Genomic DNA, 25021 nt, shown 5'->3' on the forward strand with positions numbered 1-25021 from the left:
TTCCTGTTTGAACTACGGCAGATCTTTTAGAGGATCCATACACCTTTCTGTAGTGACTACAGCTGATGAAAATACTTCAGTTACCAAAAAAAAAAGTCACAGGATGTAGCTGGAAGCATACCTTCAATGGCCACAGGTTGGACACCCCTTTTCCAGTGCTTCCTTTTGCTTCATTTCCCTCAAGCTAAAACAAAGTGATTCCTGCCATGCAGGCAGAAGATCTTAGCTATTTACTAATACATTATTTCAGAAAGGCTTGACTGGAGAGGGTTAATAGATTTTAAAAGTCAGAAGGGGCCATTATGACTATCTTAGTCTGGCCTCTTTCAAAACACTGTCCCGAGAATTTCACGCAGTGCTTCCCGTATCCAGCCCAATAAGGTAGTTGAAAAACAGCTTATATTTTAGAAAGACACCCAATGTAGATTTAGAGACTCCAAGTGACAGAAAATCTATAGAAAGCCTTTGTATTCTGGGCCAATTATCAATTAACTGTTATCATTGTGCATTTTATTCCCAATTTAATTATTGCTGATTTCAACTTCCAGCCACTGGATTGTGTTACAATGATAAAGCCCTTTGAATATGTTTCACTAAATGTTGTGTTTCATAATAATAATGATCCTTTTATATTTTACAAAACAAAAGCAATAGGCCAGATTCTGAACTCAGTGACACCACGGTAAATCTGGAATAAACTCATTGCCCGCAGTGATTTCAATTTTACATTGGTACGGCTGAGACCAGCTTCTGCCCCAAATACACAGATGTAAGCCATGCAGCTCTATAGGAGAGCAATAGTTCAGATTTTTATGCTCTTCACAGGTCTTCTGCTTTATTGTGTTGACATTCTGAGCAGCTCAGTATAGAGGGATTCAGCTGTAAAGTGCAGCACTTTGAGGAACAAATGAAAGAGATTTGGAAGTGTTTTATATGTCTGAACCCAGCTCTGCACATTGCTTGTCTGATATGTGATTGGCTAATGATTCTATGATGTCAAGAAGGAGCGACTGACTGAGGGATCGCAGGTTTGGCAACTTGGAGACCTTCAGGGAAAACAAAAACAAACAGAAAAACACACAAAAAAGAAAAAAATTAAAACCATATTTTAAATATCACTGTTTAATCCCAACAGACCCATAGTAGACATATACAGGTTAGTGAAATCCAGTGATATTCCATTGTGTGGATATTGTCATGTTACTAGTAAAATGACAAGCACACAGAACCAAGATGCAAAGTTCCATGAAAATCACTACAACTGTGGTTTCTATGTAAAATAATAATTCTCCTTCCTTGTCTTCTGGTTTTAGACTGCCTTTGCTGTGGGGTGGAGTTGAAGGTATGTCAGGAAATCTGACACGAGAATGACAATAATTATTCATAATAATGATTCCATAATTAATATACAAGATGCAAACTAGTGTAGGCTAAAACATATCTTAGGCCCTTAACTAGCTTTGAAATTCATGCCGTTTGTATTTCTGCTGACATTAAGATCCACTGGAACTGGTAGCTCAGGATTTGTGCAAATAATCTATCTACTCTAAAGGAGTACTTGTGGCACCTTAGAGACTAACAAATTTATTTGAGCATAATAAATATTCCTGAGCTACAATTCACTTCATTGGATGCATGCAGTGAGATGAATTGAGCTGTAGCTCATGAAAGCTTATGCTCAAATAAATTTGTTAGTCTATAAGGTGCCACAAGTACTCCTTTTCTTTTTGCGGAAATGGACTAACACGGCTGCTACTCTGAAATCTATCTACTTTGTTATGGTGTGCCCTGAGAAGCAGCTCAAAGTACTGCTCTATTTAGTGCACATAATATTTTTGCCTGGATCTTTCAAGCAGTTAAAGAATGCCATGAGAACTAATAATCAACACGTGCACTGAAGGTCTTAGCTAATCAACTGCTCTATAATAATGTTTATTTTCTGACACCATCAGACTGAACGGAGAATTCACACAAACCCAAGTTTTCTCTGAAGAGCCATTTTCTGACCTTGAGAAACATCCGTATTTTACCTCATATTTTAGCCCAATCAATGGAGAATATTTGGATATCTTTTTTAAATTACTTAATAATATTTCCTCCTATCTTTGTTGGTCCAGTGTCTGTAGTGAAGAAACAAAGGCATTTTGTGCCTCTAGTATAAGAGTGAAATGAAGCAGATGAATCAGGCCACTTCTGGAAAGAAATCAGTACACAGAGTTATCTGTCTAAAATAAGGGGGAATAGACAATGTGCAGGGGATGGAGGGGTAGATTCCATTAACATTAGTGGGAATTAGGCACCTGCACTGAAGAGCATATTGCATTGAGATAGGATTAAGACCAAGGGCAAAGACACAGAATTATTGCAGAGTATAAACAAAAAAGATTTTTATTAGGCATTTGTATAAACCTAACACACACTGGGAGACTAATGTATAACCTTGCCCAAAGTATTACAACAATATAGTCAGCTCTCCGGTTAATATTCTCCTCTGATATTCTGAATAGGGAACAGCAACCTTTAACGAGTCAACAGAGCTGAAGGAGACTGTAATGGCCGCACGTTCATATAGTGCTGGGCAAAAAGTTACATACCAAAATCTCCAAAACACAACATAAACATTACAGCATTTGGATTTCTTGAAAGCTGCAGGTATTCTCCTACCCTAACACTCAGTCTTTCAATGATAATTTGATGAGCCTGTCCCTAGAATCACAGTTTTTAAATTACAAAACCAGAGTTAAAAGAAAAAAATTAGCAACAACAGAAATTTAACAAAATGTCAGAGCCTCAAACATTTTCTGAAATGTTGCATTTTGTTCATTTTTCTGGCCACAGTGCAACATTGCACTCAACATTAGTTTCAAGTTGTTACTGATCAGGTCTACCACAAGGAAGTCAAAACTAGAGCCCTGCAAATCTGTGGATATCTGCTTTATATCCACTTTATATTCGCGGACTATGTTCGCAGATTGTGCATCAGATGCAGATGCAAATTTTGTATCTGCGCAGGGCTCTAGTCAAGACCATGACACTGTATTAAAATAAGACAATTTGCACAGCAGTAAATGCAGCCGGACACTCTATGACTGCCAGAGCCCATCTGTATAATCCCATTTCCAAATGGAAATGCAGAATATGGAATGCTGAATCCATTAGGTTAATTCTAGCATAGATTACATCTTTCCAGATTCTTCAGTATTTCTGTATTCTTTTCAGAGATTGTACATTTTAAATATTACTTGTATGCAGTGGTCAATTGTGTCATTTTTGTCTTTTGTTTTTACCTGATGTAGTTCAGTTTTTTGAATGGAAAGAATGCAAAGATGATAGAAACAAACAACCTCCCCCTTATTTTGGGCCTGACAGTACCTAGGTAGGTGAGCAAGCGAGGTGCGCTTAGTGGACAGAAGGGACAGCCCAAGTGTTATGGTGCCAGACTCACGTTCAGCTCCCTGTTTGGCTACAGATCAATATGTGACTGTGGGTAAGTCCCTCAGGGCCAGATTTCCAAAGACATTTACGTACCTAAAGATGCATGTAGACATCTAGAGCTAGAGCGCCACAAAGGGACTTTGGTGCCTCACTGCCATTCTAGGGGCTTAAATAAAATATGCGAGTGCCGTTGAGTTTCTTAACCCTCTACTCAGCTGCTGGCCAAAGTCCATAGCTACCTACGTTTTTGCTAATAAAATTCCCTAGCTGCCTAAGTTTCTGCCAATGGCATTTTCAAAAGCACCTAAATCGATTTGGTGCCATTCACTTCAATGGGAGCTAGACGTGTAACACGCTCAGGCACATCTGAAAATCCCATTCAGTGTCTATCTGCACCTTGGGCACCTAAATACCTTTATATATCTGGTCCTTAGTCTCTTGGGGACAGATTGACAAAGGGACTTTTAGGCACACTGCCTCCCAGTAGAATTCTTAGTCTTGAGTCAGGCGCCCAGGCTCACTATACAATGCCTGGGGAGAGATACAGCTGAGCAAGGAGCCTTGCTAAGCTAGTCAGCAGAAAAAGCCGAGGCAGTTAAATGCCTAGCTCTGGGCTCGAGGGGGGGTGCCTAGCTGCATTTGGGATTCTCAGCTGTGAACCCTCTCTTGCAGCCAGGTGTCTTAGCTAGGCAAACCCCTTCTCAGGAAAAAGGAGCAAGAGAAACTAACCATAGCTGCCCACTGGCTGTGGCACTCAGCCCTGATGCAGGAGACCAGTTTTCAAACTGCCCTTATGCTTGATTCAGAGCAGGTTTGTGATCTTGATTTTCCCACATGCCAGGTGAGGTTATTCTGGGATAATTGTGCTACAGCCTCTCCCATTGGAATAAATATAAATAATGAAATATAAATTGGAACAGGGACTTGTCCCAGGTCAGTGCCTTAGCCACTGAGCTACAGTCAAGCTCTTCCCTGCTCTTTCTGCTCCAACGAATAGTTAATTATTTAATACAAAGTGGAACAGCTTTAACAGGAGACACTAAGCAAGCTCCATCCAAGAGCAGGCAATACCTGAATGATTACGACACGCTCCTTGCACGTGTGGGGCCTGGATTCAAGTCCCTGATCAAAATCAGGCAGCGCAACGATTTGAAAACAAGTCTTCTCTATCCCAACTGAGTGCTCCTGTCATAAATATAAAGGGAAGGGTAATCACCTTTCTGTATACAGTGCTATAAAATCCCTCCTGGCCAGAGGCAAAGTCCTTTTACCTGTAAAGGATTAAGAACCTCAGGTAACCTGGCTGGCACCTGACCCAAAATGACCAATGAGGGGACAAGATACTTTCAAATTTGGGGGGAGGAAAGGCTTTTGTCTGTCTGTGTGATACCTTTGCTGGGAACAGATCAAGGATGCAAGCCCTCCAACTCCTGTAAAAGTTAGTAAGTAATCTAGCTAGAAAATGCGCTAGGTTTTCTCTGTTTTGGCTTGTGAAATTCGCTGTGCTGGAGAAAATGTGTATTCCTGTTTTTGTGTCTTTTTGTAGCTTAAGGTTTTGCCTAGAGGGATTCTTTATGTTTTGAATCTGATTACCTTGTAAAGTATTTACCATCCTGATTTTACAGAGGTGATTCTTTTACCTTTTCTTTAAATAAAATTCTTCTTCTAAGAACCTGATTGATTTTTCATTGTTTTTAAGATCCAAGGGTTTGGGTCTGTGTTCACCTGTACCAGTTGGTGAGGATATTATCATCAAGCCTTCCCCAGGGAAGGGGGTGTAGGGCTTGGGGGAATAGGACTCCAAGTGGTCCTTTCCCTGCTCTTTGTCTAAATCACTTGGTGGTGGCAGCATACTGTTCAAGGACAAGGCGGAAATTGTGCCTTGGGAAAGTTTTTAACTTAAGTTGGTAGAAATAAGCTTAGGGGGTCTTTCATGTGGGTCCCCACATCTGTACCCTAGAGTTCAGAGTTGGGAAGGAACCCTGACAACTCCCAATTCTGGGCATTGGGTACATGCCCCCAGAGTTACAAATGTCCTTTGTGCAGCTTAGACATGCTCAGAGCCTGCCTACCAGATTGGAGAACGCCTCATTTGTGAATCCATCAGGGTTTAAGTGTGAGAGAGGGCTCTGAGCAGCTTGGTGATTTCAGTGGTTTTGTGCATGCCTTCTGGCAGAAACTTAAGTGCCTTCAGTGTTAGGAAGTAGCTGAGTCGGGGTTGATGATCTCACTGGTACCTAAAAGTTGGACGTTGCCATCTGTAGTGGGAGTTACATGTTTAATTCCCTTTGTGGATCTAGCTCTCTGTGCCCTAGTTTCCCATCTATGAACTGGAGTTTACAGTGCTTCCTTACCTTGGGAATGTTGTGAGGATAAATACAGTAAAGACTGTTAGGAGCTCAGATACTAACATGACAGGAGCCATATAAATATGCCAGATTAGACATGTTGGCATTTTTTGGTCTGCGAGAGACAGTGGGAATTGCAGCCTATGATGTACATGGTTTGCAATGTCTCATGTGACTGAATAGTCCAATCTGAGATTTGCATAATCTTTGGCAGTTATTGCAAATGTCTGTATCTTGGTTGGGAACTGCTTGCTTCCTAAAGGCTCTTTTCTCTTCAAGCTGTAGGAGCCAGCTTCTGTCATGGACTTTGATACCCTGATGGAGACGATGGAGCCACGTGTTACCATCACTTGCCAAGACTTCTCACTGGCCAGGATCTTGCTTGCACGTGTCTTTATAGCGAAGCTTGGGACATCCTCTTGTTCTTGTTCCCTCCAACAGCTCCCCGTATAGCATGTCCTTGGGTATGCGTCCATTTTCCAACCTACTCAGATGGCCCAACCAGCACAATTGTCTTTGCTTGAGCAGGGCTGTTATACTTGGTAACTTTGCCCTTTGAAGAACCTCTGCATTGGAGACTTTATCTTGCTATTTGGTGTTGAGTATGCGGCGTAAACAGTGGAGGTGGAAACTGTTTAACCTTTTCTCCTGATGAGCATAAGTTGTCCATGTTTCCCCACCATACATGAGCGTGCTGAGGATGCAGGCTTAGTACACTAGCATTTTGGTCTTGATGGTAAGCTTTGAGTTGTTTCATGCTCTTTTAGTTAGTCTGCTAAAGGTGGTGGCTGCCTTTCCAATGTGAACATTTAGTTCTTCATCCAGTGAGAGGTTGGTGGTCACTGTAGAACCTAAATAGCTGAACTTTTGGACTACTTCTAGCTGATTTGCATTTAAGGTAATTGAAGGATCCTGTGGAACCCCCTGTCCTAATACAACTGTTTTCTTGATGCTGATAGTGAGAGCAAATGCCTGAGAGGCACTTGAAAGGAGGTCCATGAATCCTCGTAGTAGATCTTCACTGTGGGCAATGAGGGCATCATCATCAGTGAATAAAAATTCCTTGATTAGCACCTTTTTGACTTTGGCCTTCGACAAGTCGGGACAGGTGGAAGAGTTTGGCATCTGATCTTGTGTGGAGATACACTCCATCTTTCATGTCCTTAAACACGCCATTCAAGAGTACCGAGAAGAAGATTCCAAAGAGTGTAGGGGCAAGAACGCATCCTTGCTTCACTCTGCTTTTCATCTCAAAACTGTCCAAAGTGGACCCTTCAAACTGGACAGCTGCTCTCATGTTGTTGTGGAATGAACATATAAGACTTAACAGGTGTGCATCCTATCTTTTCTAGGATTGCAAATAGACCTACTCTGCTGCCTGTGTTGAATGCTTTGGTTAGGTCCACAAAGGTGATGTACAATGGTCGGTTTTGCTCTCTGCAGAGAAAATATCATGTCTACAGTTGATCTTCCATCCCTGAATCCACACTGTGATTCAGGGTAGACACAATTCGCCAGCTGTTGTAGGCACACTAAGATGACTTTTGTGAAAGCTTTTCCTGCTACACTTAGTAGCGAGATACCTCTGTTGCACCACACTTTTCACCTTTATTTTTATACAAAGTGATGATTTTTGTGTCGCGCATCTCTTGTGGTACCTCACCCTTTTTTCAGCATTTAAGTAGCAGCTGATGAAGATAGGGTAATAGGCTGTCTTTCCCAGACTTGAGGATTTCCGCTGGGATGCCATCTTTTCCAGGAGCCTTGCCACTTGATAGCAAATCCATGGCCTTGCTTAGTTCTTCTACAGTGGGCTCCACATCTAGCTCTGGCATGACCTGTAGAGTTGGTATTTGGTCCAGTGATTCGCTGGTGATGTTTCTTTCTTGTGCATATAGCTCTGAATAGTGTACAAGCCAACGACACAAGTGCTTGCTTTTATCTGTAATGATTTCGCCGCTGTGCAATTTGAGAGGGGCAACCTTGTTGACAGTGGGACCTAGAACTTTCTTCAGGCCATCATACATGACTTTGAGGTTTCCTGTGTCTGAGGTTGTCTGTATCTCTTCACGGATCTTGATCCAGTAATGATTTGCACAGTGTCTGCTTGCTCACTGCACCTCAGTTTTTGCATATTGAAGTCTCACTTTGGCGCTCTCTGTTGGCTTCTTGTTCAGTTCCAGATAGGCTGTGTTCTTAATGTTGATGAGAGATAATAGTTCCACTTCATTTTCTTCAAACCAGTCCTTTTTTGATGTTCTCTTCCCCCCGAATGTAGCTCAAGTTGTTTCATGGATTGTTGTTCTTAAATCTTGCCCAAATTGCTCTGCACTCTCTGTTAATGATTTTCCATGTATGCTAAGTTCAAAAGCATTCACAAACTCCTGGCATTTCCTCTGTTTTTTGGTGTTAATAGCATTGATTTTGGGCTTGCTCCTAGGTTTTGCTCTACGTAGTTTCTTGGCTGTAATCTTCACTTTGCCAATAATCAAGGAGTGGTCAATGTCACAATCAGCACTGTGGAACGTGTGAGTGTTCTCCACTAAGGGTAGGTCTTTCCTCCTGACGATAACAAGGTCTAATCGGTGCCAGTGGCCTGATCATGGATGTCGCCATGATGCTTTGTGGTGATCTTTTCCTGTAAAATATGAATTGGAAATACACATTTGGTTTTGGGCGCAGAATTCAAGAACTTGTTGGCCATTCTCATTCATCTTGCCAATGCCAAAATGTCCCAGGCAATCTGGCCATGAGTAGTTGTCTGCACCGACTCTTGCATTAAAGTCACCAAGGAGGAAAAGTTGCTCAGTTGATGGTATTCTTTTGATGACTTGATGCAAAGAGTTGTAAAATGTATCCTTCTCCTCGGGGATAGATTTGAGTGCTGGTGCATAGGCACTAAAGATGTTCACAGAGCCGATGGTCGTCTGAAGTTTAAGTGAGATGATACGCTCTGATTTCCCAATGGGTGTCTCTAGAGCTTTACCCACTTGTTTTTCACAGCGAAACTGACACCATGAAGAGTATTTTCTTCACTGCTTTTACCTTGCCAAAAGAAGGTGTAACTGGCCTCTTGGACAGAACCAGCATCTGCAAGTCTTGTTTCCTGAAGTGCTGTAATGTCAACATTGAGTTTGTACAGCTCATGGTCTAGCAAAGCTGACTTCCGTATACTGCTTGTGTATTGTAGGTCATCATCGCCTGTCAATCCTGGACACATGGTCCTGACATTCCAGCTCCCAAGGCAGAAAGTTCTTGGTTTCTTATTTTTGCCAGGTGCCAGATTTCCATCTGCCTTTCAACTTTTTGTCTAGCACCACGCACCTCAGGACGTGGACAGACCATGGCGGGCCAGCACCTAACTTTCTGGGGGCTGCCTGGCTTTGTGGTGGGTGGTGGCTGACCAATGGAATGCAGTGATTCTTCCCATCGTCGAAGGTGACTCTTGGAACCCTCTATGCCAATCAAGTAAGAGCTTTTTACCCATAACTGTCACCTTCTGTGTTGTGTCCAGGTTGCCAGCAAGGATGGAGTGTCCTCTCCGTGTGATGTGGCTGCAATAGCTTGGGTAGTTGATATGGAGACACTGCTTTGCCCATGTGTCAGCATCCCCCTTCACTGGTTTGAACCAAAGGAAGGACGGGAGTGGATACACTTGGACTCAACTATGCTGCAGGAGTTGCCAGTGCAGAAGAGATCTTCCATCTGCCTGGCTTTCAGGGCTCCACTCCCAATGTGCATTACTTTACATTTATCCACATTAAATTTCATTTGCCATTTTGTTGCCCAATCACTTAGTTTTGTGAGATCTTTTTGAAGTTCTTCACAGTTTGCTTTGGTCTTAACTATCTTGAGCAGTTTAGTACCATCTGCAAACTTTGCAATCTCACTCTTTACCCCCTTCTCCAGATCATTTATGAATAAGTTGAATAGGATTGGTCCTAGGATTGACCCTTGGGGAACACCACTAGTTACCCCTCTCCATTCTGAAAATTTACTATTTATTCCTACCCTTTGTTCCCTGTCTTTTAACCAGTTCTCAATCCATGGAAGGATCTTCCCTCTTATCCCATGACAACTTAATTTACGGAAGGGCCGTTGGTGAGGGACCTTGTCAAAGGGTTTCTGGAAATCTAAGTATACTATGTCCACTGGATCCCCCTTGTCCACATGTTTGTTGACCCCTTCAAAGAACACTAATAGATTAATAAGATCTCCCTTTACAGAAACCACGTTGACTTTTGCACAACAATTTATATTCTTCTATGTGCCTGACTATTTTATTCTTTACTATTGTTTCAACTAATTTGCCCGGTACTAACGTTAGACTTACTGGTCTGTAATTGCGGGGATCACCTCTAGAGCCCTTTTTTAAATATTGGCGTTACATTAGCTTTCTTCCAGTCACTGGGTACAGAAGCTGATTTAAAGGACAGGTTACAAACCATAGTTAATACTTCCGCAATTTCACTTTTGAGTTCTTTCATAACACTTGAGTGAATGCCATCTGGTCCCAGTGACTTGTTACTGTTAAGTTTATCAATTGATTCCAAAACCTCCTCTAATGACACTTTAATCTGTGAGAATTCCTCAGATTTGTCACCTACAAAGGACAGCTCAGGTTTGGGAATCTCTCTAACATCCTCAGCCGTGAAGACTGAAGCAAAGAATTCATTTAGTTTCGCTGCAATTACTTTATCGTCTTTAAGTGCTCCTTTTTTAACTCGATCGTCCAGGGGCCCCACTGGTTGTTAGCAGGCTTCCTGCTTCTGATGTACTTAAAAAACATTTTATTACCACCTTTTGAGTTTTTGGCTAACTGTTTTTCAAAAACTCCTTTTTGGCTTTTCTTATTACATTTTTACACTTAATTTGGTAGTGTTTATGCTCCTTTCTATTTACCTCACTAGGATTTGACTTCCCCTTTTTAAAAAATGCCTTTTTATCTCTCGCTGATTCTTTTACATGGTTGTTAAGCCATGGTGGCTCTTTTTTAGTTCTTTTACTGTGTTTTTTAATTTGGGGTATACATTTAAGTTGAGCCCCTATGATGGTGTCTTTGAAAAGTGTCCATGCAGCTTGCAGGGATTTCACTCTAGTCACTGTACCTTTTAATTTCTGTTTAACTAACCTCCTCATTTTTGCATAGTTCCCCTTTCTGAAATTAAATGCCACAGCGTTGGGCAGCTGAGGTGTTCTTCCCACCACAGGGATGTTAAATGTTGTTATATTATGGTCACTATTTCCAAGTGGGCCTGTTATAGCTACCTCTTGGACCAGATCCTGCACTCTACTCACGACTAAATCAAGAACTGCCTCTCCCCTTGTGGGTTCCTGTACCAGCTGCTCCAAGAAGCAGTCATTTAAAGTATCGAGAAATGTTGTCTCTGCATATCAAGTGGAGTGCCCCAAGGGTCGGTCCTGGGGCCGGTTTTGTTCAATATCTTCATAAATGATCTGGAGGATGGTGTGGATTGCACCCTCAGCAAATTTGCGGATGATACTAAACTGGGAGGAGTGGTAGATACGCTGGAGGGGAGGGATAGGATACAGAAGGACCTAGACAAATTGGAGGATTGGGCCAAAAGAAATCTGATGAGGTTCAATAAGGATAAGTGCAGGGTCCTGCACTTAGGATGGAAGAATCCAATGCACCGCTACAGACTAGGGACCGAATGGCTAGGCAGCAGTTCTGCGGAAAAGGACCTAGGGGTGACAGTGGATGAGAAGCTGGATATGAGTCAGCAGTGTGCCCTTGTTGCCAAGAAGGCCAATGGCATTTTGGGATGTATAAGTAGGGGCATAGCGAGCAGATCGAGGGACGTGATCGTTCCCCTCTATTCGACATTGGTGAGGCCTCATCTGGAGTACTGTGTCCAGTTTTGGGCCCCACACTACAAGAAGGATGTGGATAAATTGGAGAGAGTCCAGCGAAGGGCAACAAAAATGATTAGGGGACTGGAACACATGACTTATGAGGAGAGGCTGAGGGAGCTGGGATTGTTTAGCCTGCAGGAGAGAAGAATGAGGGGGGATTTGATAGCTGCTTTCAACTACCTGAAAGGGGGTTCCAAAGAGGATGGCTCTAGACTGTTCTCAATGGTAGCAGATGACAGAACGAGGAGTAATGGTCTCAAGTTGCAGTGGGGGAGGTTTAGATTGGATATTAGGAAAAACTTTTTCACTAAGAGGGTGGTGAAACACTGGAATGCGTTACCTAGGGCGGTGGTAGAATCTCCTTCCTTAGAGGTTTTTAAGGTCAGGCTTGACAAAGCCCTGGCTGGGATGATTTAACTGGGAATTGGTCCTGCTTCGAGCAGGGGGTTGGACTAGATGACCTTCAGGGGTCCCTTCCAACCCTGATATTCTATGATTCTATGATTTCGTCCTGAGGTGACATGTACCCAGTCAATATGGGGATAATTGAAATCCCTCACTATTATTGAGTTCTTTATTTTGATAGCCTCTCTAATCTCCCTTAGCATTTCATCATCATTGTCACTGTCCTGATCAGGTGGTTGATAATAGAGCCTTACTGTTATATTCTTCTTAAAGCATGGAATTACTATCCACAGAGATTCTATGGAACATGTGGATTCATTTAAGATTTTTATTTCATTTGATTCTACATCTGGGATGTGCGAAACCTAGGGTCAGTTCCCCCTTCAGGCAGAAGGGGAGAAAGGATTTGAACAAGGATCTCCCAACTCTCAGGTGCAGGCTCTAAATACTGGGCTAAGGGACATTTTTATGTGTGCCTTCCTCAGTCTCTCCTAATAAAGCTATTCCACTCTGGATAAACAATTAAAGAACCACTAGAGCATGGGTCACCTCCCCAGTGAGTGCCCTCCCACTAGGCTACACTCCCTGGCCAATGACTCTTACATTAAGGTAACTCACAAGCCTTTCACAACTCTTGTATTGCTGCACACTCCCCTCCAGGCAGTGCATCACCCATTAGCAGATGCAGCATACTCCTCCCATTGTGTCCAGCCATCTCTGCTGCCCTTGCTCTTTACCCAGTGCCCAGACTCAAGATCTAGGTAGGTAATGCATGACTTGCATGGGTTGGGGCATTATGCTCCCTTACTCCGCCCGTAGCGCCAACTCTCAGGATGTTATTATGAAGTCTGTAAAGGGAATCGAGGGATGAGGTAACAAGCAGCAAGAATGTGTACTGAAGAATAGCATGCTTGTTAGCTCCATGAGTTCTTTTTCAGGAAATGTGACCCTGGACTTCAGAAAAGCAGACTTTGACTCCCTCAGGGAACTCATGGTCTCAAGTTGCAGTGGGGGAGAGTTAGGTTGGATATCAGGAAAAACTTTTTCACTAGGAGGGTGGTGAAACACTGGAATGCGTTACCTAGGGAGGTGGTGGAATCTCCTTCCTTCGAAGTTTTTAAGGTCAGGCTTGACAAAGCCCTGGCTGGGATATTTTAGTTGGTGTTGGTCCTGCTTTGAGCAGGGGGTTGGATTAGATGACCTCCTGAGGTCCCTTCCAACCCTGATACTCTATGATTCTATGACAGGTTTCAGAGTAGCAGCCGTGTTAGTCTGTATTCACAAAAAGAAAAGGAGTACTTGTAGCACCTTAGAGACTAACAAATTCATTTGAGCATAAGCTTTCATGAGCTACAGCTCACTTCATCGGAAAGTTTATGCTCAAATAAATTTCTTAGTCTCTAAGGTGCCACAAGTCCTCCTTTTCTTTTTAGGATTCTATGACTACTCCTCTGCAGGGAGGACTAGGGTTTTCAGGCTTGTTGGAAGTAGTCTGTTTTAACGGAAGGACTTTGAAGGAGGAGAAGGTGGAGGTCCTGCAGAGCAGGTCAGGGAGGGGCCTCTGTGTGTAGGAAGCCACCTGGGGAAAGCCAGGAAGGCGGGAATGGAGAAAGGATACTAAGGACTTAGTGAATCAGACAGTTTGAGCACAGTAAGGAGGAGGAGCAGAAAGATCTGTGGGCACATGTGGGAATCACGCTGTGCAAGGCCTGAACGAGAAGACAAGGAGCTTGGCTTTGCTGTAGAAATGGAGAGGAAAGCCAGCCAAAGGATGAGGAGGGGCTTGATGCTATCAGAATAGCAGGCAAGGAAGGCATTTTGGATGGACGTGGGTGTCAGGCAGGCCAGACAGGATGCTGTTGCAGAAGTTAAGGTGACAGATGACAATAGAAGAATGGAACCCTGTGGACTTCAAAGTGGGAACAGAGAAGGATGAGCACGTTTTAGAGATGCTGTGAGGCAATCTAGCAGGATTTAGTGATAGCATCAATTTGGGGTGGGGTGGAGGGACAGAGAAGAGGAATCCAAAGTAATACGAGGGATGAGATACTGCAGCAGAAAGAGAAAAGAGAAAGCAACCTTGACAGCAAAGGGAGGGAGAAGGGAAAGCTTCAGGAGAAAGGGAAGGAGCTCAGTTTTACTCATGCTGATTTTTCTGACAGCTGGAAATTCAGGAAGGGATGGCAGAGAGGCAATCAGAAATAATGGACTGGGCAGAGCTCGGGAGTGGAGAAATGAATTTGTGAATCTTCACCAGAGAGGCAACAGCTAAAGTTGTGTAACCAGATGAAGTTGTACAGAGACAGGGAGCAAGAAGAGAAGAGGAGGGAGACAAGAATGTAGCTCTGACAGACACTGAAAGGGAGACAGAGTCCACAAAGTAGCCACTGAAGAGTGGCTGGGGGTGTAAGATGAGAACCAGAAGAGCACCAAGTCCAAGGCATTGTCTACATGGGTAAATTGCATTGGTTTAAGTTAAATTAGTGCAAACCCTTATGTGGACACTCTTGTTCCAGTTTAAAAGTGTCTCATTTTGGTTGAACTAAGCCTTTTCCTATTCAGTTTATTAGCATAAAAAGCCACTCTTATACTGAATAGTGTCGATATCGGGTTAACTGAATCTATTGAAATTCACACCATCCGTTAAACTGGGGCAATGTTATCATGTAAACAAGCCCTATAAAGCCAAGAAAGGAGAATCATTAGGAGGAGGGACTGGATCAACTGAGTTAATGGTGGTGTAAGACTGAGAAGGAGGAGAAAGGCAGCGTGGTCTTGGGATTTGGCCAGGAAGAGGTCACCGTTGACGTTGTTGAGGACATCCAGTGGAGGTACAGATGCCAGATTGTAGGGGATTAAGAATGAAGATGGAGATGATGAGACAAAAGAAGTAAACCACGTGCTTCAGCGGCAAAAGGAAGGAGTGAGATGGGACAGCAGTTGGAGAAGACGTGCAGGAGGGAATCAAGAGTGTTTTTTTTAACAATAAAGGAGATGGTATGTTGGAGACAGAGTGGTTGAGGGGGAGGTGGAAGGATGAGGTCAGTGAGGAGGATCTACCTTTGAGAAAAGAGTAGGCCAAAGGTGCTGGGTGCAGGGTTAGAGAAAGAAAGCAGGAGACATATTGCTGAGTTGAAGACTGGGATGTACGGAGAGATGGAGCAGGATGGGAACAAATGAGGGGGAGGAGTAGAAGTGGAAGCTCATGCTGAATAGTATTTGGTCTCGCCTTAAAAAAAAAAAAGAGACGATCTTCAGTGGAGAAGGGAAGTCAGTGCAAGACTAGAATCAAAGGTAGAGAAGAATTAGTGCGGTTTTCCATTCTAACTCCTGTTTTCATTTGCTCATAACTTTCTAAAACGTTCACCTTTCAGACCAACGTCTGCTCTGCCTCTTGGTAGTTGGGGTTCTTTGTTTGGACACACAATGTATTGAATAACAATATTCCCATCAATAAGGGACCACATATCATATGACACAAACTAACGGGAATTTGAATTTCAGTCTTTTGACATTTTCTCACTATTTTATACAATAATCCATATTTAAGTTTCACAAATATGGAGACTGTAGAAGATCCAGCCAGAACAACTGGGGATTGGTCCTGCTTTGAGCAGGGGGTTGGACTAGATGACCTCCTAAGGTCCCTTCCAAACCTGATATTCTATGATCTATGAACACGATGATATGTTTTATGAAATTATGTAATATTACCATTACCACTACCACATAGACAGTACTTTCTTCACCAAAAAACTGAGTATCACATTTATAATTGCCAGAGAAAGAAGCTTGTACATTCAATACATGTCAAACATATCTTGTCATACATATCAAAACCCAGCACTGGTGTAGCACAGAAGGGCTAATATTTCAGAAAGAAAAGGACAAGGAAATGGTGGGAGTTCTGAATATCTGCTCTGTTTTGGTAGGTTTTCATGTCTCCAAAAAGCTGTTCCTTTAGATAAAAAAAGACAAGAAAACCAGGTATTGTCCACAGTATGCCTGTCAGTAACAATGTCCAGTTGTAAGCATAGCAAGCTGTCCTGTGAAGCAAGAAGAATTAAATGAAGGCCCAGATTAAGCTGCTCTCAGCCATGGTAGTGACAGAGGACAACAGATTCCCAGAAACCCAGAGAAGATCCAACCAACCTTGGTGAATTGGTGAACAATGATATGTAGGCAGTGCTTCTTCATGTCCAGAGCCTGTGTCTTGTCAGCTGCCTCTAAAATCTAGAGCAGAACAAAGTTAAAACTCTCTTCTCTTTCTTCTTCTGATAAAAGTCTAATCACAGACAAGTGCTGATTTTATGCAGAGAAGGTCATTTCCCTAAACTTGAGGTTGCTACCAGCTTTCCATTCTGAACTGGATTTTGGCTGTTGTGTGTGGTTCTTGTCAGAAGGTAATTTTTATGGAAAACTGGAGACGACTTAGGCTATGCATGGAGCCAGATTGTCTCAGGTGCCAGAATGAGACTGGTGCAGGCAAAGGGAAAGCAATACCCTAGGCTGTGGGTGGGGAGCAGTCAACGTAGGAGGGAGCACTGCTAACTTTTTGCCAACTGAGGATTCTCTCTACCAGGGAAATTCTTAGTTGGCTAGATTTTGGCTCTTTTGCACCACCTGGGCAGCAAAAAATGAGCAGGACCAGGGCAGAGGATCTGGTCCATGATCTTTAGGAAAAAATAGTTTATTTATGGTAACTGTCGTTCATTGAAAGTTGCCTCTATGCATTCACATTTGTGGGTTTGACGCTCCCAATGATCTGTTGATGGAACTTCTACCAAACCAGTGTCCATTGGGTCTGCATGAGCACCCCTTACTGACACTGATGTTCAACTTCTAAGCCTACAGAAGGAAGTCCAGTACCCAACCACCTCGGCTTCTTCTTCTATACCAAAGTATGATGAGAACTCTGTATGGAATGGGGACAGGAAGTGTGAATGCAGAAAGATAACTCTCAAAGAACAACTGTTATAAGTTTCTTCTTCCAGGTCCTCTGTGCATTCTCATTTGCAGGAGATTAGCGAGCAGTACCCACAGAGATGCAAGGCAGGCTGAGGAGTTTGCAGCTGAAGAGAAGTTGTAGCACTACTTTCCCAGTCTCGGCCTCCAAACAGGAGGTCAAGATTAAGGAACAGTGCTTGCTAAGTTGTGATCTGAACTCTAAATGAGTGCTCTACAGAACGCCCTACTGGGCAACAGCTTGAACATGCCACACAAATGGCTGTAATGCATAATGGCAAGAGAACCTTAGTCCAAGAGTAATAGAAACAAATGGACAAGATGATCCACTTGGATAACCTGCGAGAAGAAACAACCTGTCCCTTGTACCTCTTCCCATATGCTAAATTAGCCTAGTGCTATTTCAGAAGGGCTTAGTTCTCTCTGGACAGAAACAGAGTGCCCTTCTCACATTCAATGTGTGAAAATATGCATCCTCTGGGAGTGGTGTGAGTTTTGAGGAAGAAAACCAGAAGAGATACAGACTGGTTAATATGAAAATCCATCACTGTTTTAGCAATTAAGTTTGGGTGTGGCTATAGAAATCCCTCAGCCTTATGTGTAAAACTAGGTCACCATTAAATCTGCAACTGACTGACCCTCCAAGCTGACATAATGGCATTGAGTAAGGCTTTTTTGTAAGAGATAGTCCAAAAAGCAGTTTGCCAGTGGTTCAGAGGTGTGGTTCCATGACCTTTGCTAGCACCCAGTGCAAGTCCCATGCAGAAAGAGGCTACCTCACAAGAGAAAGGTGTTCGCAAAGCCTTAGATGGAATGTGTGATTGCAGAGTGTGGAGGAAATGAACCACCCAACCACACTAGACCCTTGCAGATGGAGTTGGCATACAGAATCTGCATCCTGATGGACTTTTGGGGATGCATCAAACAGACTGGTCTCCTTTTGGTAGTGGTCTAGAATGGAGGGGAGCACTCTAGAACAATCCTTCAGCCATTGCCCAAGTGGAGCATATCTTCCACTTTGAACACAGTACATGTGTGTCACACGTTTTCTAGACTGAAGAATCTTTCTCACTCTTGCAGAACTAGACAGGTCAGAGTTGGTTAAGAATCTATCAGCCCGGCAGTCAGATGCAAAGATACTAGATCTGGATGCAGAATTCTCTTCCAGCCTGAGATAGAAGATCAGGAGATAGCAGAACGTGACATGGTAGCTCAAAGGAGGATGCAACAGCTTGGCATACCAGTGCTCTGAGACACTCTGGAGCAATGACAAGAGTTTTTACCCTCTCTCACGGTACGAGGTACTGCCAGGAAAGTACAAAGTTCTTGCTCCAGTCCAGGAGGAATGTGACCCTGAGAGACTCCTTCTTCCTGACCATTATTGAACAGAAAAGGTGACCCTTTCTGCCTTTATAGCAAAGCATTTTAGCACAGATGTTTACGTGCAGAAGAGATGGCAAGACAACGATGTTTCCAGAGACCACTCATGTTGGTCTAGTTGCCTTGGCCTGAATGCATGAAAGGAATTAGGTGCATAAGTCCCTATTTTAGGCATCTAAGTCCTACTTTCAGCACCACTGTGATGCACAACCCCCTGCCAAACCCTGCAAGCGCCTGAACTCACTTGGCACTCAGCTATTTGCACTAAAAGTTCCCTAGATGCCTATCTTACTGCCTGTGGGCAGGCACACTGCTGCGTTACCAGGGGTGTCCAGATGCCTAGCTCTTGCCTAAGTCCCATGAGCCTCAGAAAGAACCAGATAATTTGGCAAAGCTGATATTGCAAGGTTTGCAGAGTTTGACCAGTACTGTGAAATCTGTCTTCTGGCAGCAACATCTTGTCCACAGGTTAGTCTCAGACTGTGCCAATAAAAGTGAGGCTCTTACAAGGGCACAGTTCAACATGCCCCACTTGATTTTGAGCCCCAAAGTCTTGATTAAATGACAGGTCAGGACCAAAGAGCAGAAGAGCTCCTGCCATGATCTGGCTTTGAGAGGTCAGTTGTATAGATATGGCAAAACATATATTCCTCTTTTCCTTAGCTGGGTTGTCACCACAGCCAGGCGCTCAGTAAACACTCTTAGTGCTGTTGACAGGCTGACGGAGAACGCTGTATTGTAAAAACTTTTCTCCTATGCAAAACTTCATGCATTTCCTATGTGATTGCTTTATGTCTGTGAAAGTAGGTGTCCTTCAAATCAAGAATCATGCATCAGGGCTTGTCTATATGAGCAATGATTTGCAGCAAGCTGGGGTGAAAACGTAGTGTGCGGCATGCTAGTGTGGGGTAAGTTTCCGTAAGGCTCCTGCTGACACACCCTAAAAGTTCCCTAATGCACTTTAATCTACTCCTGTTTCAAAGTGGGGTAGATCAAAGTGTACCAGGGAACTTTCAGTGCACAGCAGCAGGGTCCACATGAATACTTAGTGAGTGGCACACTAGTGCAGGATAGATTTTCACCCCAGCTTGCTGAGAACTCAATGTTCATGTAGATAAGCCTTCAGTCTCTTTGGAATAGGGAGGGGGAATGACGAACCAGCAGGGGTTATCAAACTTTTTCTTTCTGAGGCCCCCACAACATGCTAAAAAAAACTCCACGGTCCACCTGTGCCACAATTGTTTTTCTGCAAATAAAAGCCAGGACCAGCATTAGGGGTAGCAAGCAGGGCAATTATCCAGGGTCCCCCACCATAAGGGGCCCCGCAAAGCTTAGTTGCTCAGGCTTTGGCATCTGCTCCAAGCGGTGGGGCTTGGGCCCCTGGATGGTAGGTCTTGGGGCCTCAGGCTTCAGCCCCATACAGTGGGGCTTCATCTTTCTGCCTAGGGCCCCAGCAAGTCGAATGCTGGGCCTGCTTGACTGAATCCCTGAAACCAGCTCTTGGCCCCCCAGTGGGCCCCGGACCCCTGGTTGAGAACCACTGCCATAGTGATCATCCTCATTTTGAAGGTTCTGATGTGTCTCTTCAGTCTTCAGGCCATCTATCTTCCAAAGGATCTGTGAAGAGGAACTGAGAAGGGGGGCTTGGAAGCAGGATGGTGAAGAACTGTATGGAGTAACCTTGATGCGTAGTCTTCAGTATCCAGCAGTCTGATGTGATTTCATACTTGGCTTTGTGAAGTCTCTAAAGGACGTGGAGGTGGTAAATGAAGAGAAGAGCGTGCAAGAAACTGGAATGCGGCTCCCAACTGTGGTGTCACCACACCAATGTCGTCAGATATCACCAGTGTGGTGCTCTGCTCTGTTCAATGTTGATAACAGTCAGCTGCATGTGTGCGTTCCCTCTTCGTGCTGCTTCAGCTCTGAGCAGGTAGCTGACACAGCAGACCCCGAGAGAATCCCCAATGACCACAGACTCTGATAAGGTACGAAGGCACCTGGCCAGGTTTATTGTCAAACGAAGCACAGTAATAGTTTCCCAGAGACTCTACAGGACATACTACAAATATGTACCCCCTGACAATGGACCTGCTTAGTCAGTGGTGGGACTCTCCATTGCCCCCTAGGCCAGACAAAGACAACCCTAAGACAACCTCTTTTTCACTAAGAGGGTGGTGAAACACTGGAATGCGTTACCTAGGGAGGTGGTAGAATCTCCTTCCTTAGAGGTTTTTAAGGTCAGGCTTGACAAAGCCCTGGCTGGGATGATTTAACTGGGAATTGGTCCTGCTTTGAGCAGGGGGTTGGACTAGATGACCTTCTGGGGTCCCTTCCAACCCTGATATTCTATGATTCTATGATTCTAACCCTTCAGGGTTCAGAGTAACAGCCGTGTTAGTCTGTATTCGCAAAAAGAAAAGGAGTACTTGTGGCACCTCAGAGACTAACCAATTTATTTGAGCATAAGCTTTCGTGAGCTACAGCTCACGATACAAATAAGTTACACATTACTCTGACATATAGAGGTGCAACCCCACTATGTGTTAGGGTGCTGCCTCTCACCTTGTACATGTTGGTTCAAACAAAACAACTCTATCCATCATATTACCCTCCTGCCCCTGTCTTTAGGATGGGTCAGTATATTCCTTGTTATCTATGTGGAATGTGTTAGTACCGGAATGTTCTGGTACTGTCCTGGCACATGTTTATATTACTAGTGCTTCGTACCTTTTAGGTACATGTATATTTGCAACATTAGCCTTCTTCTTGCCAGCTCCTGTGAGCAGAGCCTGCCTCTGGATCACAGCTTAACTTGCTTTATGTTAGCAAAGTCTTGACCATTACTTTAGTTCAGGCCTTAGGTCTCATACCGGTCTCTGGATTATGTTTCAGGGTCTCATCTTACCAAAAATCTCTAAGGTTTTGTTGATTTTTTCAGTAAAATGGCCTTAACTTTCAAATTCTGTATTCACACTTGTGATTCTGGGGCAAGGTCTGAGGAATGAGGGGGGATTTGATAGCTGCTTTCAACTACCTGAAAGGGGGTTCCAAAGAGGATGGCTCTAGACTGTTCTCAATGGTAGCAGATGACAGAACGAGGAGTAATGGTCTCAAGTTGCAGTGGGGGAGGTTTAGATTGGATATTAGGAAAAACTTTTTCACTATGAGGGTGGTGAAACACTGGAATGCGTTACCTAGGGAGGTGGTAGAATCTCCTTCCTTAGAGGTTTTTAAGGTCAGGCTTGACAAAGCCCTGGCTGGGATGGTTTAACTGGGAATTGGTCCTGCTTCGAGCAGGGTGTTGGACTAGATGACCTTCTGGGGTCCCTTCCAACCCTGATATTCTATGATTCTATGATTTAATTCCTGAATATCTCTGCGGCCGTGGCTCTGTTGCAAGGAGCAGAGGTGTCATAGGCCGCATGGGGGGAATGACAGGCCATACTTCTGCTTCAGTGGCAAGATCCTTTGCTGCCTTAGCCTGATCTTTAGGAATCAACTACAGAACAATTGCATCCCAGAGGGTGTACTGTTAGTATCTTGTCACTGCCTAGTAACTGGCAATACACTTGGATCCCAACAAATATGATTTCCTACTGAGCGAGGAAATTCTGTGCCCAGGGAGCAGATTTAGTACCCTTTATCTTTTCTAATGCAGCAGAGACCACACAGTTCAAGCACCACCAAGTAGTGTCCTTAAGGCTTTGTGAAGGAATGCCATAGCAACATCTGTGAACTCCTGATATCATGGAAGACAGAGTGCTCTGTGGAACTGAAGAGGTGTATGAAGGCTGATGGTGATGGTTCACTCAAAGGGGGCCTGAGTGAAGCAAAAGGGAGATCCTGGGCATCACTGAACAGGAATTCCAGAGATGAATCAGGAGTAAGTTCCAAAGCCAAACCGTGCACCAGTGAAGCAAAAATCTTTTATGTGGACTAGTTGACCAGTCTTGGGAAAAGTTGCTGGACTACCAGGAACATGAACTGGGGAAGTCTGCAGCTGTTACAGGGCCAGTGACAACTTAGGAGCTGAGACCTTCTCCAAAATCAACCCTGGGGAATTTCTTCTTTCCTTCTTCACTTCCCCAGAACCAGACCTATGCTTTCCTTTCCTTGTTTCTTCTGTGCAGATGGTGTATATTCCTAGGATGGTGCAGCAGGTGCCATAGAAGGATCTTCAACAGCTGAGGATGTTCTCTCAATAAACGGGTCTCGAAACTAATACCATTTGGGGAGTCAAACTTATCCGCATCACAAGTGCCAATGCAGATGAAAACGCCTGATAATGCTTCACAGGGGAGGTCAGTGCTGCCTGAGGCACAGACCTGGCACTGGAACCCTTGTTAGAGGCCCAAGTTGAGGCCGGTGAAGAGGCTGGAGCCAGGTTCCAAGGCTTCACTCATTTAATAGTAGTGCATTTTTGTGCCAAGGAGGGTCATTGTGGGCCCAGATTTTATTGCCTCGTCAGCCTGATAGCAGGGCCTGTGCTGTCTGAGTGTCACTGGTTTGAAAGACAGATAGGCCTTTAGACTCAATTGCTGATCATGGCATACTCTGGGGATGAATGTGATGGAGTGTGAGCTTCACCTGAGCACACCAGACATTAAACATACATGTCTGATTTCAGATAGACTGTCAGATATTCTTACAGCCTTTCTAGGGCTCTACTCCAGCCATCTTTGCATGGACCAACACCAGATCAATCTCCTACACTATTCTCTCTTCCTTATAATTAAAGTGAATAAAAGAAAATTCAGATGGCAAAGATGGTCTATTAAATAATTAGACAAAGTCACACACAGCGAGGATCCTACTGCTTTGCACAGGAGAGGAGAAGGAAATGAAGACACTGGGGTCTGCACTGCTTTATATAGATTCAGATATTGAGCACTGACATCACTAGGAGGGCTTATGCAGCCCCACTGGATACAGCTGTAGTAGAGGTTCCATGAACTTGAAGCCAGAGGATGTCAGACCTGCAAGTAGGGATGCACAGAAGCCTCTGAAGAAGAACACAAGTATTACTTACTCTGTAAAAATTTTAATACACTTTCCCCAGTCACATCTGTATAACAGCTTGGCCTAGAAACATCAAATGTTTTAACTCATCCCCATACTTCAAATTTTGCACATTCTTGTTTACAAATTCTGTTTCAATTCCATGGCATTCTAATGCTTTTCCACCCAAAAACTACAGTATCCCTATAATCTTAACTGCAGTTTAGCCAATTATTTTTGTCTAAGAATGTGAGTAAATCACAGACCCTTCTGGCTGGTGTTGCTGGACCCTTTGAATTTCTTGAATATTTACTGTATTTAAGACTACCAATGACTAATTAAAATGGATCAGGGACAATTACCTGGAGCACATTTTCCACTGTAACATTCATTTCCAGGTTCTGCTTGCAGTATGCTTGAAGTCTGTTGTTGTAGAAACCATAATAATAAGGGGCAGAGAAGAGGTAGCTATAAAGCTAGTCAAGGAGAACAAATCTGTGTTCCAAGTTGGTAATAATTAGGGCTCCGTGTCTGCCATGGAGGTTGCGGAAGTCATGGATTCCATGACTTCTGCAGCAGCCAGTGTGGCTGATCCCAGGGCTGCCCAAGCAGCTGGCTCAGGGGCCAGCTGCTCATATAGAACAAGAAGTAATGGACTTAATCTGCAGCAAGGGAGATTTACATTAGATATTAGGTAACACTTTCTAACTATAAGGGTAGTTCACCTCTGGAATAGGCTTCTAAGGGAGGTTGTAGAATTCCCATCATTGGCAGTTTTTAGGAACATGTTGGACGAACACCTGTCAGGGATGGTCTAGGTTTCCTTGGTCCTGCCTCAGAGCAAGGGGGCTGGACTTGATGACTTCTCCAAGTCCCTTCCAGCCCTACATTTCTATGACTCTATGGTTGTCCATGCAAGCTCCCTCCAAAGATGTATATAAAGTACTTCCCCAAGAGTTGTATAGCAAGATGGTTAGTCAGTGGACCAGTCCAACATACTGAGGCATGCATACTCTCTGGTACCCATTGTGAATGACAGCAATGGCCCAAAAATATAGTGAGCAGGGATTAAGTCCTGCATAGTTGTGCTCACGCAGGGGATCTTGGCATTGCGACACTTAACTTCTAGGCACCTTGCCACACAGTGGAATTCACGTCCCGAGTTAGGTTGTCAGGCTCCCCATGCATTGTATGGGGAGAGTTAAGCACCTATGAACCAGATTCTCAGAAGCCAGCAGCTGAGCAGGGAACTGCCTGAGCTGGCCAGGAGTGAAATGCAGAGGGCTTAGGGCCCAGATTCACAAAGGGATTTACATACCAAATTGAGAGGCTGGAAGGATGCACCTATCTATGCTCAGGATTCTTAGCCTTGAACCCTTTCCTGGATTTAGGTACCCAAACCAGGTGAGCTCTTTCTCACAAAGAATTGAAGAGACACTCCTCTACCCCATTTTAAAATTATAGGAATGAAGGGCTCTCAAGAGGCCATCAAGTCCAGCCCCCAATAGCCCACTGCACACACCTGGGGGTGTGGGAGACCTGTTTTCATAACCCTGCTCTAACACATGTTTCCTACACTCCTGGTGCTTGCTGTAAACACCAGGCTATCAGGT

At 43.9% G+C, this 25021-nt stretch overlaps 1 long non-coding RNA gene across 1 annotated transcript; it reads right to left on the reverse strand.

Annotated features, from left to right (window-relative positions):
- Window positions 1-521: 521 nt before the first annotated feature.
- LOC140899222 (uncharacterized) lies at window positions 522-23857 on the reverse strand. Its single transcript, XR_012155246.2, has 3 exons — window positions 23771-23857; window positions 16218-16298; window positions 522-1046 (listed from the first exon to the last, which is right to left on the reverse strand). It is a non-coding gene; the product is annotated as an uncharacterized LOC140899222 (long non-coding RNA).
- Between the last annotated feature and the right edge of the window lie 1164 nt (window positions 23858-25021).

This window comes from Lepidochelys kempii, chromosome 16 (genome assembly GCF_965140285.1).
Source record: "Lepidochelys kempii isolate rLepKem1 chromosome 16, rLepKem1.hap1, whole genome shotgun sequence".
In the NCBI taxonomy this organism is placed as follows: Eukaryota; Metazoa; Chordata; order Testudines; family Cheloniidae; genus Lepidochelys; species Lepidochelys kempii.